This window comes from Zalophus californianus, chromosome 12 (genome assembly GCF_009762305.2).
Source record: "Zalophus californianus isolate mZalCal1 chromosome 12, mZalCal1.pri.v2, whole genome shotgun sequence".
NCBI lineage: Eukaryota > Metazoa > Chordata > Mammalia > Carnivora > Otariidae > Zalophus > Zalophus californianus.
In genome coordinates this window covers 55,276,415-55,291,213 of record NC_045606.1, presented here as the reverse complement: position 1 = coordinate 55,291,213, position 14,799 = coordinate 55,276,415, and the positions used below count along the sequence as shown (strand labels likewise).

Sequence of the window (14,799 nt, the reverse complement as noted above, 5' to 3'; positions counted from 1 at the left end):
AGGGTAATCATTCAACACATTTTAAATTCTCCATCTATATAATATGGAAAGCAATACTTCTTCCCTTGTTATGACATAGTGGTGAGGAAGGGAGAGTGACAGGATTAGGAAACAGAAAACTATCAACAATGATCAAAATTATCAACACTTAGTTATAATATGCATCTAATCTGTTATAAGAAAATGCCCAGCAAGACTTCTTTCTAAATAAAATGATGACTTGGACAAGTAAAGAACATGGAGGAGGGGAGAAGGATATAGGCTTGTGGGCCAATATAAACCCATACCAGGCTCTGCCTATCAGACAAGGCATGACTTCAATCCCACCCCTGTCAGGCTTTTCCTGCCCACTTCACTCACTGATGGGCCTTGTACAGGCACAGCATCCCTGCAAATGTACTCTAGCTGGGTTCATTTCAAAGAAAGCAGGACTACTTCAAATCCATATTTACCTGTGAAAATCCCAAAACAATGATTACTGGGATACCAGAATTTAGGGGGAAATGAGGATTATAGAAATATTTTTTAAAAAGGAGGGTTTGTATTATTTTTAATAATGTTTACTATTCATTCACTGATAAAAAGGTGAAATAGTAATGAATTTCTCCTATAGACACATATTTAGTGGTGTTCCCACCAATATCATACATCCTTGGACATTTGATTTTATTATTCCTAAGCAGGTAATGTCTCTTACCATCATTTGTTTTTTGTTTTGAGGTTTTGCTTTATTTCCAGAAAGGCTGATTTATTGGAAGCTCTTCTGACATCATTTTTCAGACTGCCTGGCAGTCTTGGCACCACGGATGGGAGTCCTCCTGTGACTGTGGAGGACAGGGGTATGGATCTCTGCACACCAGGGCTGATTTTCCTACGCTCCTGTGGATGGCAGCTGAGGTCCTGATGGAATAGGACTTGATGGCCCCAGGCATTCCACCACTCAAGAAGCTCAAGGCATTGCTGCTCATGGCTCCTCTGAAGACCAGCCTGGCCAGCCTCCTGCCACCTCCACCAGCGGAGTTCAGCACAGAGATGTTCACAGTTCCCATACCATCTCCCGTCAACTGCTCTCCTCACCCTCCAGCCACTTGTGGTAGGTGGGGATCTCAATGTTGAGGGCCATCTTGACATCCATGAGCTCCTGGTACTCTCCGAGCTGCCATGCCATGTCCTGCTTGGCTTGCCACAGGGCGGCCTCCAGCTTCTCCTACTTGGCACGTGCATCCTTAAGTGCCAGCTTCCCATGTTCTTCAGCCTCAGCAATGGCAGCCTCCAACTGAGCACACTAGTTCTTACTGCTGTCGATCTCAGCCTGAAGCCTCTGAATGGCATGGTTCATCTCTGCAATCTCAGTGGGGTAGTCCAGGGGTCGTCCTCATGTTTCCCAGCCTGGACCTGAGGGTCTCAAACTTGATCTGGTACCAGGCCTGAGTCTCAGGTTGGCTGTATTTGGCCATCTCTTGGTCTGGCCCCTGACCTCAATGATGATGCCATCCAGGTCAGGGAGTGGCTGTTGTCCATGGACAGCACCATGGACATGTCCGAGATCTGGGACTGCAGCTCTGCCAACCCCATCTCATAGAAGGTCTTGAAGAAGTTGATCTCATTAGTCAGGGCATCTACCTTGGCCTCCAAATTCACCTTGTTCATGCAGGCAGCATCTGTGTCCTTTTTTAGCACCAGAAACTCATCCTCAGCAACCGGCGGATGATTAATTTCATCTTGGTACTTGTTCTTGAAGTCTTCCACAACGCCCTGCATGTTCTGCAGCTCCACCTCTAGGCAGCCCCCAGCTAGCTGCAGCGACTCAAGCTGCCTCTACAGGCCACCAACGTGGGCTTCAAAGATGCCTGGGGGGGTGGGAGGTCAGTTCCTCTTGGCTGACTTCTGCTTCTGCAGCAGGGCCCGCTTGGTCTCCAGCAATTTGTTCTGCTGCTTTAGAAACTGCACCTTATGGATGAAGGAGGGAGTTGGTGTTGAGGGTCTTGATCTGCTCGTGCTCCTCCTGGTGCATCTGCTGGATGGAGGGTTCGATATCCACCTGCAGTGAAGCCAGCAGGTTCTGATTGATGGTGACCTCGTGGATGCTAACGCCCACTGGGCCTGCGTAGGGAAAGCACAGGACCACGCATGGCCGGGAGGCACTCAGGCTGTAGAGGCTACTGCTGCTGAAGCCACTGGGGTGTACAGAGCTCAGGCACACCTGGGTGCCCCACCCTGGAAAGGCAGTGGAGCCGGAACTAAAGGCCCAGGATCTTAAGTGAATGGACACACTGGCTAGACCGGGCTGGACTGAGCAGGCGCAAGGGAGCCGAATTCCCTTACCATCATTTGTAATAGGTTAGCCTGATACAGAGTTGCCAGATATACTAAATAAAATACAAGATGCCCAGTTAAATTTGAAATTAAGATAAATAATAAATAATTTTTAGTACAAGTATGTCCCAAACATTACATGGCTTGAAATATACCTATAAGTAGACATCTTGTATTTTATTTGAATCTAGACTAATAGCAATGATCTATTCTTTTTGTAGGATTCATAACATGAATGTGTCTCAGAGATCTGAAGGCCTCTGGTGCTGCACATAGGAGAGTTCTATCCTTGCTGGTTAGGGACCAGCTCTGCTCAGGTGGGTAGAAGCTAGGTGGCTGGTTTACATATAAGATGCAACCTGGTTCCCTGGTCCTCCATGCTCACTTTTCTTCTGAGCTCCCAAACCTACCAGGCAAGCCCAAAACTCCAGCAAAGAAATACCTTGGCCAACTTGAACATGAATCTGAGGGCAATAACACCTTTTTTACATTTTTATTTCATGCTGAACTCCCCTCTTCTAATAGCTTTCTTTGCCTTTATTTTCTCTTTAGCTTCAATGCTGTCTTTGAGACTTCCCTGAACTGGTGAAAAGCTTTCTAACTGTGGAACCAGCAGGGTGGCTAGAAGCCGGTCCTGTTCTCAGTCCATAGACAGACAAAACTCTGCTTCTCACTACACCCAGAGGAAGCAAGGGGACCATCTTTCAAGCCATTGTAATCATCCATGCATGAACTGTGTATTGTTCTAAAACATTTGCAGAAGTATCCAAGTGTCTGTTCACCCCTTCTCGAGTTCTGCCAACAATTACTACTGATCACCTTATCTTACTACCAAGGCAAAACCAAACCCCACGTCATGGAAAGGTACTGGTGCTGGAACCATGTCTCTTTGCTTAGTGACAAGCAAAGACATAGTAATTATGGTTGTTTTTTAAACACTTAAGGCTTACAGCACCAGGCTGTGCATCTTCACTAAACATAAAAAGCCTGGTATTTGCCCCTTGTGTTGGGTGGCATTATCAGGGTGCTCTTTAGTTCTTAATGCTTTTTATAGAGAAAATTTTAAAATACTCTTTTCCCCTTCCATTCTCTACACTTCATATGGTTCCTTCCATTCCTTGTCCTTTGATTTTACCATATCTGTAAAGCCAAATCACATTCTTACAACTTTCCAGGATGGTCTCAAGGACTCAGTTCTCAATGGCTAGTAAAACAATTCATTCTTACACCTGTTGACCATGTATCAACACCAAATCTATGCTAGGTGTTTCATATCATATCAGCATTTTACAATGCATATAGGACAGAAAACTCCTATGTGCAAGGTACTGAACAAAGACAGTTAACACTTTACAGAACAAAATTAAAAATACGTTATTGTACAAAAAATAAAAAAGGCAATAAATGTTCATGGAAGTTTAAGGTCAGTTTTATAAGCTCAGACAACCACTAAGTTGATAACCTTGATAGAGATGAAAGAGGAAAACGTGTTTTCTCTTCTGCCTGGAGAGGAAAATGCATTATCTTCTCTTCACAACTTTCAGGCACCTGACAGCTGAACTTGGCCTTCGGCCAGTGAGTGACTCACTGACTCAGTTATTGCCACAGTAATGAAAGGGTCTTTTGCTCCATCAGTTGCAAGTTTTTGCAAGACGTTAGACAGAGCAGTTTAGAAATATCAGTAAGACACCATCCTTCTCAGTAAGGCAGTCCAGTAAGGTCCTGGGATTCTGTGGTGGATCACACTTGGTCACTTCAGAGTCATTCGAAGAAGCAGTGTGGACAGCTCCAGGCTCCAAGACTCCCAAGCCAGGCTGAGAAGAGCTGCCCAAAGAATGGCTTTGGCTCCACTGGAACATTCATCCAGGTAGGAGGGAATGTGGAGAGACAGCACAGGGGAGCTCCATGGCATAAATCTCCATTTTGGCAAAAACTTTAATTAATTATGCCGTTTCAGTTAAATCATTTAGCCTTTCTGAGCCTCCCTTCTCCCCCCTCAGGTGGTAACAAAGATTCTGAACCACAACCTCTCAGTTGATCTCAGGCATAAGTAACATAATCAAAAGATGTTCAGGGCACCTGGGTGGCTCAGTTGGTTAAGCAACTGCCTTCGGCTCAGGTCATGATCCTGAAGTCCCGGAATCGAGTCCCACATCGGGCTCCCTGCTCAGCAGGGAGTCTGTTTCTCCCTCTGACCCTCTTCCCTCTTGTGCTATCTCTCATTCTCTCTCAAATAAATAAAATCTTTTAAAAAAAAAAAAAAGATGTTCAGGAAAACATAAAATGAGAGCATGAAACTATTCAGCCTTCATTTTCCCTGCCATTATGTCCCTAAGACCACATCAAATCCAAAGCCGACACTTGCTCCAGAAGACTTTTCTCTCCACAAAATTTCTGGGAACAGATTAATGCCAGGTCAAAGAGGAGGTGAAGCATTTAGGATATATATTGATAGGATACATAGGTATGGGTTTTTTCTTTTGCCTTCCTTTTATCTTTTTATTTTGGTTTCTTACTGATATGACCTTAAACTACATGATTTTTTTTCACCTCCTTGGTCTCTGTTTCAATATATGTAATATAAGGAATCTCCATTTGAATGCCCGATGGGCTTCTCAAGGCTAATTCTCCTGAACCAAGTTCTCCAAACTAGCCATTACCAAAGGCATCCGTAACTCCATGCTGTCATGGCTCATCCACTTGGGGTCACCCTTGACTCGCTCTCTTATACCACACATCCAATTCATTAACAAATCCTATTGGCTCTACCTCTAAAACATCCGCAATCCAACCATGCTTCCCACTCTCACAGACCTTTCTGGGCTGAGTTGCTATCACCTCTCCCGGGAAGAACTGAATCATCTCTAATTGCTCTTTCTGTTTCCCCCTTGTGTGTCCCCCTTCCCCAGTCCAGTAGCCAGAAGGATTTTCCTAAACCCTGTGTATCTCTGCCTGAAGATCCTGAAGGCCAAGTATGAGACAAAGGCTTCTGTGTACATAAAGTATGAGACAAAGTCTTTGTCCCAGCATGCAAGTGGAAGGAACAGGCATTAAAATAGGAAAGGAGGTAGAGTCAATAAAAGTGTAACTCAACCAGCTGATGCTTTGTCCCAAGAGGAACTTGTAAGGGGCACCATGAATACCTCTCAGAGCCATGTACCTGGGAGAAGGGAAGAAGCATTGGCTTCTGTCTCCCAGTGATCAAGGGTGCTCCAAGGGCCTGTTGTCTACCCACCCACCCCCACAATGGTATATGTGTGAGTCTGAGGGGATGTCTCACACAAGAGGTGTAGAGGAGCCCAGGGAGGACACTAAGTATATGACACAAACTCACAGTAGGGCACTTGTAAAATTCAAGGTGGAAATGATTGCTGCCTTTATGGCTAGAATAAGGAGCAAGATTGAGCCTGAAAGATCATTTCATACTGCTACTCTGTTCATAACCACCCAATAGCTTCCCGTCTTCTCCAGGATAAATCCAAAGTCTTCACCATTACCCATACCAGTTTTCCCACTGTGCCTTGAAGACCTGTATACATGTCCCATTTCAAGGTCTTTGATCTTACACCTCCTCCCTGTCCCCACTTGAAACACGCTGCTCAAATACCACCTCATCAGTGAGGGCTTCCCTGATATGATCTTGCATAGAAAGTCCTAAGGAATCCACTCAAAAACTATTTTAAAAGTTAGGGTAGTAGACCAATATTCAAAAATCAATTGTATTTCTTTACATTAGCAATGAACAATTCAAAAATTAAATTAAGAAAACAATTCCATTCACTATAGCATCAAAAACAATAACATACTTGGGAATAGGTGTAATAAAAGAAATGCAAGACTTGTACACTGAAAACCATGAAATATCATTGAAAAAAATTAAAGTAAGACCTAAATAAATGGAAACACATTCCACTGTTTATGGATTAGAAGACTTAATATTATTAATTAATTTAAAGACTCAAGGCAATCTTATCAAAATCCCAGCTACATTTTTTTCAAAAGTTCACAAGTTGATTATAATATTAATATAGAAATGCAAGGAGTATAATACTAAGCAAAATAAGTCAGTCAGAAAAAGACAAATACCATCTGATTTCACTCATATGTAGAATTTACGAAGCAAAACAAACAAGCAAAAAAAAAAAAAGAGAGAGACAAACCAGGAAACAGACTCTTAACTATAGAGAACAAAGTGATGATTACCAGATGGGAGCTGGGGGGAGTAGGAATAGGTGATAGGGATTAAAGAGTACACTAATCATGATGAGCACTGAGTAATTTACAGAATTGCTGAATCTCCATATTGTACACCTGAAACTAACATAACACTGTTTGTTAACAATATTGGAATTAAAATTAAAAACTTCATAAAAAATAAATTAAAATAAAATCACTTATATTTTAATAAAAAAAAAAAAAGAAATGCAAGTACCCAGAATAACCAAAACAATCTTAGAAAAGAAGAACAAAATTCAAAGACTCACACTTCCTTATTTGAAGACATAAAGCAACAATGATCAGGACAGTATGGTACTGGCATAAGGATAGAGATATAGATCAATGGAATAGAATTGAGAGTCCAGAAATAAATTCAGAGATTGATGACCAATTGATTTTCGACAATGGTGCCAAGAATATTCAATGGGGAAAGAGTAGTCATTTTTGAAACTACTGGATATCCATGCAAAAAAGAATGAAGTTGGACCCCTATATCACACCATAAATTAAAAATTAACTCAGAGTGGGTGACAGACTAAATGTAAGAGCTAAAGCTAAAAAACTCTTGAAAGAAAACATAGAAATAAATCTTTACGACCTAGGATTAGGCAGTAGTTTTTTAGATATAGTACCAAAAGCACTAACAGCAGAAGAAAAATAAATTGGGCTTCATCAAAATTAAAAATTTTTTGCTTCAAAGGATACTATCAACATTGACATTGGTACAATCTATAGAGCTTATATAGAGATGGCAACCAACAGAATGGGAGAAAGTGTAAGTAACATATCTGATAAGGAACTTGTATTCAGAATATGTAAAAAAAACTCGTACAAATCAATAATTCAAAAGTTATGATATTGTACTAAAGTTATATACAAGGTGACATACAACATATAACCTATTTATAAAATGTACAAAAGACTTGAACTGACATTTCTTCAAAGAAGATACACAAATGGGCAACATGTACACAAAAAATCTGCTCAATCTCACTAGTCATTAGGGTTATCAAATCAAAACCACAATGAGATATCATTTCACACTTACTAGGATTGCTATGAGCTAAAAAAACAGACAATAACAAGTGTTTGCAAGGATGTAAAAAAACCTGCAATCTTCATATATTGCTGGTGGGAAAGTATAAGTGGTGTAGCCATTGGAAAATGGCTTGTTTTGGAAAACATTTCCTCAAAATTCTAAACATATGACCCATCAACTTCAATCCTAGGAATATGTCAAAGAATCATGAAAACACATAACCACACAAAAATTTGTGCACTAATTTTCATAGCAGCATTGTTCATTACAAAAAATGTGGAAACAACCCAAGTGTGTATCAACAGATGAATGGATAAACAATATGTGGTACACCCATACAATGGAATGTTATCCAGCTTTAAAAAGGAATGAAGTACTGATGCATGCTACAATATCAATGAACCTTGAAAACATCTAGCCAACTTCAAGAAACCAGGCACAAAAGACCATACTGCGTAATTCCATTTACATAAAACGTTCACAATAGGAAAATTCAGACAAAAAGAAAGATTAGTGGTAGCCCTAGGCTGGGAGAGGAATAAGGGATGGAAATTGACTGCTTAATGAGTAAGGAGTTTGTGAGTGATGAAAATGCTCTAAAATTAAATAGTGGTGATGGTTGCACAACTCTTTGAATCACCTAAAAACGACTGAATTGTACACTTTAAATTTTATAAATTGTGAATTAAATTTTATAATATGTGAATATCTCAATAAAGCATATATCTCAATAAAGCCGTTATTAAAAAATAGTGACAATATGAAATGCTTGCAAGGATGCAGAGAAACTGGATCTCTCACACATTGCTGCTGAGAATATAAAATACTACAGTTATCCTGGAAGAGAGACTAATAGTTTCTTTAAAAACTAAATATATACTTATACCATTCAGCAATCACATAGCTAGGCATTTATTTCACAGAATGAAAACTTAACATCCACACAAATATCTACACAATGATTGTTCCTACAGTTTTATTTGTATTAACCAGAAACTGGAAAGAGCCAAAATGTCTGACAAAGGATGAATAATTGAACAAACTGAAACATACCATGAAATATTACTCAGCAATAAAAAGGAATGAATATTTGATACACATAACAACTTATGTGGATCTTAACATTATGCTGAGTGAAAAAATGCCAGTTTCAAAAATTCGTATACCATATAATTCCAATTACAAAACATTCTTTAAATGACAAAATTATAGACATGGAGAACAAATTAATGGTTGCCAGTGGTTAGGGATGGAGAGGGGGTAGGAGGAAGATGTGACTATAAAGGAGTAGCACCAGGGAGAGCTTTTTGGTGATGAGATCATTCCATGCCTTGAGTAAGTTGGTGTTTACATGAATCTACAGCTATGATAAACTGACATAGAACTATACATACAAACACACACACACTGTACCATCAATGTCAATTTCCTAATTATAATATTGTATTAAAGTTATATAAGATATAACCACTGGGAGAAAGCAGGTAAGGGTACATGGCATTGTTACCTCTGTGTACTATCTTTGCAACTTCTTATGAATCTATAATTATTTCAAAATAAAAGGTTAAAAAATAACAAAAAACTCAAAAAACACTGTTCTAGAGGCTCCATAAAAAGTCACTTTATAAATGTTCCAGAAAAGGAAAACTTGATAAATTGGACTTCAGCAAATGAAAATCTTTGGCTCTGCAAAAGACCCTGCCAAGAGAACAAAAAGACGAGCTATAGACTAGAAAATATTTGCAAACAACATATCCAACAAAGGACTAATATCTATAATACATAAATAATTCTCAAAACTCAAAAGTAAAAAAAAATTAAAAAGTAAACAAAAAATATGCACAAACATTTCATTGAAGAGGAAATATATATATATTATGAACACATAAAAAAGATGTTCAACATCATTAGGGAAATGCAAATTAAAACCACAATGACATATCACTATGCATATATCAGAATTATTAAAATAAAGAATGGTAATATCAAATGCTGGCGAGGACGTGAAGAAACTGCATTACTCATACGTTGCTGGTGGGAATGTAAAATGATATAGCCACTCTGGAAAACAGTTTAACAATTTCCTTTCAAAACTAAAAATGAACTGGGATGACTGGGTGGCCAGTGGGTTAACTGCCTGACTCTTGGTTTCAGCTCAGGTCATGATCTCAGGGTCGTGAGCCTGAGCCCTGTGATGAGCTCCCCGCTGGGCATGGAGCCTGCTTAAGATTCTCTTTCTCTCACCCTCTGCCCCTCCTCCCAACCCCCACTCATGAGCATGTGCACACACTCTCTCACTCTCAAAAAAAAAGCTAAAAATGAATTTACAACTTAGAAATTGCACTCTTGAGTATGTATCCTAGAATCAAAACTTATTTTCATGAAGAAACTTGTACAGCTTTCTTCATAATATCTAAAACCTGCCAACTACCACCCCCAACAGGTGAATGGTTAAATAAACTATGGTACATATATACCATGGAATACTACTCGGCAATTAAGAGGAACAACTATTGACATAGCAACTTAGATGAAAGTCAAGGAAATTCTGAGTGAAAAAAATCATACTGCATGATTACATTTACACACTCATGAATTAACATAAATATAGCAATGGAGAACAGATGAGTGGTTGCCAGGGATTAGGGATTCAAGGAAGAGGTGTGAAGGGAGCTATAAAGGAAGATCACAAGAAAGTCTTGATAGAATCTCGATTCTACTCGTGGTTACGTGGAGATACACATGTGATAAAATTATACAGATATACACACCCACACAGATGCATGCGTGCCCAAATGATACTTATGTAATTGCTGAAATCAGAATAAGTTCTATAGATTATGCCAATGTCAATTTCCTGGTATTGATATTACAGTTACACAGTATATTAACACATGGAGAGGCTAGTTGAGGGGTACCTAGAACCTCCCTGTACATTTGTTTGTACCTTTTGGTGAGTATACAATTATTTAAAAAGTTTTATGAAATAAATTAAATAAAATAAATACAAAAAAAAAAATTTTTTAAAAAGAAAACCAACTTCTCTCCCCAACCCCCATCTATATTTCCTACTCTTCTCACAAAAAAGAAACTGAAGAGTAACTTCTTCAAATTTTAAATAGCGAACAATAGAGGTCTATTTTTCTTTGCTTACAGACTTCTGTTTAGGTTAAATTATACATTAAATGAAAACATTCTACTAATATATTAATAGGGAAAAAATAGGTCTATAAAATCATGTGGCCCAAATTAAAATGTCTAAATTTTATATAATCAAAGCACAACATCAAACTGTTAGACAAAGTTTTTAGTATTTTTTAAGAGAGATTACATGGCAATCAACTGCTTCATTAGCTTTAATACTACCTACATTTAAATGTTTACATACTAGTTCCCAGTTTAAGTTTAACCAATTGTACACAATTCAAATATGCTTTCTTGGATTTCAAAACTCTCCAAATATAAAGACCATTTGCCCCCACTGGATGTACACAGTGAGTTAAGACTTCAGAAAAATCTCCTCCTTCCCTTAGATAAAAGAAGTTAGGTATCTGCTTGGATTCAACTCCAACTTGGATAATTAAGGAAACATTGATGATCTATAGAATGTATTACAGAAAAAAATCTGGTAGAAAACTCAGAAGGAAAAACATGCTGAGCCGAAGGAACTCTCCAAGAATGGGTATTTGACTCTAAAAACAGGGCTAGTGAGAGAAGAACAGGAAAAGTCCAAGCTGCAAAATAAATCAGGATAATGCAATAGGAATAAAGATCTTTTAGGCTCTGAGTGAATTATAAACATGAGTATAGAATTCCCTAAAAGGGCTATGAAAATGAATCATGAAAGGAAGATGGTCTGGAAGTGTCGCTATTTGCAAATCTCCCCTGGGTATTTTAATTTCCTTCACATGAGCATTAGCACAAATCTTCCTAAGTCAGTAGTCTGTGCTCTCATTTATTCAGCACAATTAATTTTGCCTCATCTTCTCAAGCTGTCATTTCCTGATGAGTGTTTCATACTCTTCTTTGTTTTCTATTCCCCTTCCTTAACCTAGGGGTTTCAAATCACTGTTACTGTATTCCGTGTGTGGAGAGGGAGCCCTTTCACAGCAGATCCTTAAAGAAAATCAAATCCTACCCAAACCTATTCATGGCATCTTTACAACCCCCACCCCCCCACACACACACCTGGGGTTGAGCCTGGACGGAAGGTGAAAGCTCCAGAGACCATACTTTTAGTTTACAGCCCTCCCAGGACAGAGCGGCCCCCAGGAACATGGAACTGAAGCCAGCTTCCACATCTTCCACTTCAAAGACTAAGAACGAGGGCCACCACCTTTCTTCTCTAGGATCCTACCTTTCTTCATTAGAAATTTCACATGGGAAAAATCAAGGCTCCATCCCCCGCTCCCACATTTTCAGTGGGAACCACCCTCAGGAGGCTGTCCCTACCTTTACTGTGACAAGGAAAAAAATATAGGTTAATTTATGATAGCCTCCCCGGCCCCCAGTTAATTCCTCTCAATGAATGTATAAAGATCTTCATGTAAAAGATGTTCAGAGCATTATTTGCCCTCTTCACTTCTACTGAGTGACATCAACCTTTAGTTTCTGGACTTAGTATCTGAGTAGTGAATACAGGATATCTAAAAAAAGGACTATGAATTCAGAAATTTCTAAGTTAATTTGTATTTTATTCACCATAGCAGCATAAAATACTTATAAAATATTGTTTAATTCATGTGTGAAGCCTATTATTTAGTTCACAGCCAATATGTGACATATCCCTGGGCTGATGGATCCCCTTCAATAGTTCTCCATCCCATTCTCAGGTTGGAAAACACTGTTCTGGGGAATGTTCCTGAAGCAATGACTTGAAAACTGTTTCCCATGGCAGGAACACACTAGGCTGGGATTTTAAAAGCATGGCCACGGATAATGCAAGTGAAATTTAAAATACCATGAAAAGAAAACACAATGTACAAGTGATTTGGAAGCTTCACTGAGCTATCCTGGGGTATCATTCATGAGCACCAACTAAATTGCAGTGCCAGACAGGCATGAACATGGGAGACCTTCATGTCAAGGGAAGTTTTTTCCAGCTCCTGGGGAGAATCTTGTGTCACAATACTGCTTTCAGTCTCACTCACTGTTTCTCTTTTTCTGCTTCATTTTTGATGTTTTGTTTCTGGGTGAGTTTGCACTGGCCACCATTTTTTTCTGACTTTCATCGGAAGCCTGGCTTTGATTATATGGTCCAACAATCTGGTCTCTTTGAATTGAAGACGACAGAGAATCTGGTTTCAGTTCAATGGAAGATGAAAAGAAATCTTGTCTCTTCATATTTCTTTGTCTTAAGGATTCCGACATCTCCTTGCTGTCTCTCTGTGTTTTGTCTTGTTTATGCACCATTATGAATTGAAATCACTTAAGAAGAAAAACAGTGTTATTCCCACTAGAATGGAGAGTAACCTATGAATTGAGGAACAGCCGACCTGTGTGGCTTTGGGATCCGTTGTGTATTCCTGGTCATCTTGTTACCCAGCCACAACCTACCAGTGAGTTTTGCAGACCCATGCAGTAGTTATAGAATGGAGGCTACTAGTCCTCTCTCTATGCGTGTGTAAATGAATGTTGTCTGTTCCCTGCTTCACAAAAGTAGAGGAATTAGCCTTTTTAAGTGGTTTATGAAATTTTCATGGTTATATTTCCCTGCCTAATAGAACCTAGACACAATAAATGCTCTCTTTATATAAATAAATAAAGTTTATGAATAACTGTAGTTCTTTCTATATCTGTGTCCAGTAATAGTACTTGTGCTCACCTTCTGTCAAAAATTTAAAAAATTAATTGGACATAAAAATCTGTAATGAGTACACACTATAGGATATATAATTCAATCCAATATATCCCCATCTGAAAGAAAATGCACACAAAGATTTAAATTAATGAATCTGGTTTTGTGTGGCTTTGAAAACAGACAGCTCTGACCTCTGAAAGAGCTTTGTGTAGTTTGTACAATTTTGAAAACTGTAAATCAGCCAGAACGTGAGTTGGAATGGGCAAAGCAGGATCGCTGCTGGCTTAATTCATGTCTGGTGCTTTACAGCCTCTAGAGAAAATAGAAGGGTTCTGAGTACAGTAACCTCCCTTACCCATGGGGGATACATTCCAAGACTCCCAGCGGTAATCTGAAACCTCAGACAGTACTGAACCTTATACAGACTACATCTTTTCCTATATGTACATGCCTAAGATAAAGTTTAATTTGTGAATTAGGCATAGTAAGAGATGAAAACAATAATAAAATAGAGCAATTATAACAATATATTGTATAAAAGTTATATGGTCTCTCAAAATATCTTATTGTACTATATTCACCCCTCTCGTAATGATATGAGATGACAAAATGCCTACGTGATGAATGAAGGGAGGTGAATGATGCAGGCATTGGGACCTAGTGTTAAGCTACTATTACTGATCTTGTTTCGGACAATGAGTCAGAAGGAAGATCATCTGCTTCCTGACTGAGGTTAACCTCAGGTAACAGAAACCACAGAAAGTGGAAGGGCAGGCTGGGGGTTACTGGACACCACTTTTTCTCTTGTCACTCAAAAAAAATAAATAAATAATTCCATAGAAGTACCCAAAAGAGCCAAGTCAAAACATAAAGAAAAATAAACCTTAGAGTTCATCCCTTAGCTTCGCTCACAGTCTGACGGAACAAGCACCACAGAAAGCAGCTTACAATAAAAGAAAAACCCAGTTATAAACTCTAGCTTGCCCAGGAGTTGATAAAATGCTTCAGTTGTACAAGTGGGAAGTGTTTCCTGAGCAAACATACCATTTTAGCTTGCCTACCTCCAGTGAAAAGTAATAAAGTAGGTTATCAATTCTTTAAAATTTATCAGCCCTCCTGTTTTGATTGGTTTATAAAGACTAATAAGTGTACATACATTTAAAGTAAAAGAAATCAAGAATTTCCAGAAAATAAACAATTACTTGAACTTCTAATGCTTTAAATAAGCTGGTCTTTTGAGAAAGCTTCAGACACTCACTGAAACAGTATCTCTGGTAAAAATAAATAAATAAATAAATAAATAAATAAATAAGTGGTGGGGGAGGGCAGGGCAGTTTAAATTAAATTATTGCCCTTGGTTGCTAAGTTCCAAGATAAGAGGCAAATAGATACAACTGGTTAGAGAAAAATAATTCTAAAAAAACTT

General features: G+C 38.8%; 1 pseudogene; it reads right to left on the bottom strand.

The window, feature by feature from the left end:
• Positions 1–776: 776 nt before the first annotated feature.
• On the bottom strand, positions 777–12,943 carry LOC113911081 (annotated as a pseudogene).
• Between the last annotated feature and the right edge of the window lie 1,856 nt (positions 12,944–14,799).